This window comes from Saccostrea echinata, unplaced genomic scaffold (assembly GCF_033153115.1).
Source record: "Saccostrea echinata isolate AGI-Se365-2 ecotype Australia unplaced genomic scaffold, CSIRO_AGI_Sech_v1 ptg000016l, whole genome shotgun sequence".
Taxonomy (NCBI): domain Eukaryota; kingdom Metazoa; phylum Mollusca; class Bivalvia; order Ostreida; family Ostreidae; genus Saccostrea; species Saccostrea echinata.
This window is the reverse complement of record NW_026889765.1, coordinates 14,261,368-14,265,000: the sequence shown is the minus strand read 5'-3', so window position 1 is coordinate 14,265,000 and position 3,633 is coordinate 14,261,368.

Genomic DNA, 3,633 nt, shown 5'->3' with positions numbered 1-3,633 from the left:
GGATCAGCTTCTTTCTCCGCAACTCTAGAGTAGACGCTCTAACCACTGCATCTGCTCTACTTTGGCAACTTTGGGAGTATATAAGCATAAGAATCATCATGTCCATCTGTCTGTTCATGTGTTTGGCCACTTTTATGATTAGTTTTTTTGTTCCAATTCTGGCTGAGATAAATTGATTTAAGTCATCTAAATACAAACAAATTAAGGGAAATTACTATGGTATTGGAATGAACTTTTTGGAATACTGTCTAATTGTTCCATTGTAGTTGGTTTCTTTAATGTTGAAGTAATGCATCTGGTCTTCCTAATGCATGGCATACACTGTATGCATGTGTAATGTTAAAGTTGGCTGAATGTAAAACGTTCTTGCGTTATGACAAAGGTAAATAGATTTAGTTCATGTAACTAAACATGTAAATTATTAGGGTATTAAAATCTCAAGTTTTGAATACTGATTTACATGTGGAGAGTAGTTGGTCTCCTTAATGCAGTAAAAATACATTTGGTCTCCCTTATGCATACTGTATATTATATAAAGGGGGAGTTTCGATAAGGTCGCTCAGCGGCCCACTTTTTTTCATAAAAATAAATTTCAATTTATTTTTTCAAAACTAGTTAAGAATTCAAGAAAAATACGAGGGGTTATCAAAAAGTTCGTGGACTAACGCCATAAAATTAAAACCGCTTTAGGTACATCAATGAATTTTAAAAAATTTAGTTAGCATCATCTTTTCTATCTATAGAATAAACCACAAATCATAGGTTTTATTTTTTAATAAATTAGTAATGTTTTTATAAGCAATGGTATGTCCAGGCGGCGCAACCTCGAACGTGACGTTTTTTCAACCTGAGTGTAACTATAAGAAAATAATTTTCACACGAGCACTTCCCATCCAAAAATCCCGTTAATTCAGGAATGTGATGGGACACAATTATTCCGCAAAATGTGCAGTTTTTACCTCATTCTTTAAGTTCTATGAAATTTTATCGTATATTTTATAAGGAGTGTACATACAATATTAATGGCTTGAAAATGACGTAAAAAGGGGGAGGGGTTTCTTTTTCCAACATTCTATAAAGTTTTGCCCCTGAAAAAAACTGGTATAGACCTAGGGAAAATTTAAAATGGCTACAGAGAAATAAAATGCACCCAGAATACTTGTTATTGAATGCCAAAAGAGATTCAGAGAGATGAGAGATGCGCATTTAATGTCGATTTGTAGTCAAGGTGTGAAAATCAATCACGTCAAAAAGTGATCATGTGTGGTTTATATTGAACTCCAACAAGCAAAATATTCTGGCATAATCAAGCGAGGGTCTTTCCCTATACATGTACATAGATTCATTTACAATTTTATATGTATTAAAATTAGCTGGTCTAAACATTGTCATGCCATATAAACAAGACAGGTTTTAGTTTTTACTTAACTCCAGAGAATCTCATCAAGATAAGTGTATTGATACACAGGGAGTAGGCAATTAGAAATAATGACGTTGTCGGACGTCATGAAACTAAACGACGACAGCGCCGGGTGATCATATTATGTATTTTTTATTTTAAAATAATTTGGCAAATTGTCAACGTATCAAGCTAAAATTTTCAACACTTATTAAACTTTTGTTGTTTAATGTTCCTTATAAATTTTGTAAACATAGACTACATTGTAATAATTTTATCTCATCAGTCCACGAACTTTTTGATAACCCCTCGTATATTAACTTTTGTTATTTACATTTCAGAGGTTAATATGAGATGAATTCACAACGTAGCTGATACATACTTAGATGTACCCTCAGATCCGTTAACATTAGGCTTATGGGAAAATATAAGAGGGTGGCATTTAAAAATCGATGTTTAGAATATGAAGTGCATGAGGGACACTCGCCTAATTTTTTTCAGTAATTAGATATACTCTGCACACTAATTTCTTGAAATATGATGAGTGTCACATGTGCACTTCATATCCAAAAAAATGAAAATTGCATAAAATTTGCATATCTAAAATTAGAAGCTCCTGGTTTCTTGATCTGACTCTGTGTTAAAATACTAGGCCAAAAGTAGCATTTTTTTTTAAATCAAAGAAGATTCTCGATTATATTAACAGTAGAAAACATTATCGTATCCTATCTTCATTTCGACAGTTTTTTTTGTCGCCAACGTATAACGTTAACGTCACATTTTTAGCTCACCTCCTTGAAGTTGGGGGAGCTTTCGTAATACCGTCGGCATCGGTGTTTCAGGTAAAAGTATTTGAAGCAGATTTTTTTTTCAAGTATATCTATGCCCTATATTAATCAGAGTCACATGATCCAGCGTGTTTCCTTGTCACCAGTCAGGTTTCAGATGCTGGATTTTTAGTCAAAGAATGTCCAAGTAAATGTTTTAAAAGCAGGTTTAAGTTTTTGGAGCAGAGCAGCTGAAAGCACTTGTTGACCAGACTTGCTTTATGATGCACACTACTATATTGCTTCAGATGCTGGATATGACCTACATTTCATTAATAAGTGAGCAGGTTAAAGATTTTGAAGCTGGTCTCATTTTTATATAACTATAAGCCCCATCGTGACCAAACTTGCATTGATGATGCATCTAGGATTGCACATTACCAGACATGGTTCAGATGCTGCATCTTTCTTACATTTTCCTACTGACTGAACAAAAAAAAAGTTTTCGAGCAAGTCCATTCCTTAATGTTATTCATCATGCATAGTTATATTTTTGACTTTCTTGTAAATAGAAATCCACGCTCCGACATGCTAGAGAGGCGCCCATGTATTTATGTGTGGTTGATATAGGAAACGTGGCTTGTTTTAAGTCTGGATGTCTAGGGGCATATGTCTGCTTGATTACGGATTAAACACATATCTTTGGCGTTTTCACATGTATTTCGAACTGCGCTCTGTTCTAGCAAATCATATATAATGAATTCTAGAACTCTCTAAATGAGAAGTGACTAGAAATGGTGTAAAAACTTAAGTATCTCTGGAGATTTGAGAAGCGAGAGGAAATAAGTCCTGGCTGGGATTCTCTCAGTTACGCTGAAAACATAATGCAGATCTATGTGGGCAAATACTTATAAGTTTCATAATGAGAAGGAAAATTTAATGCATTATAGATTTTTCCATCATATTACGTATCATGATAAAATACTTTTGACTGTAATCAATATCATTCATATTATCAAATACATTGCAATATACAGAAGCCAGTAGGTGCAAGGTAAAAAAATATGTTATCTGTCAGCCGCCAGATAAGTTTCTGCCATTGAAATATCTGGCGGCCGCCAGATAAAATTGTAGTGTTTTTGCCAATCAAATTGTAGCACCCAATGATATACCTCAATGCACTTGATTGACAGAGGTACACAGACCAGGTATTTTCGAAGGCGGTGCTTAAAATCTCTGCCTTTAAGGAGGCTGGGGGGTCAACAAATTAACCATCAGATATAACTTAATTTTTTAGATATGATATCTTAAGCTGTCAACTATTATTTGGCAAAGAAAAATTTCATACATTTTTGTTTTAAAATTTGATCATTTTTGTATATCTTTATATGGAGCTCTTCTTCTGAAAGAGATCAATATAGTCTGAAAATGGCCACAACCCCCCAGCCATCTTAACGACATCTACAA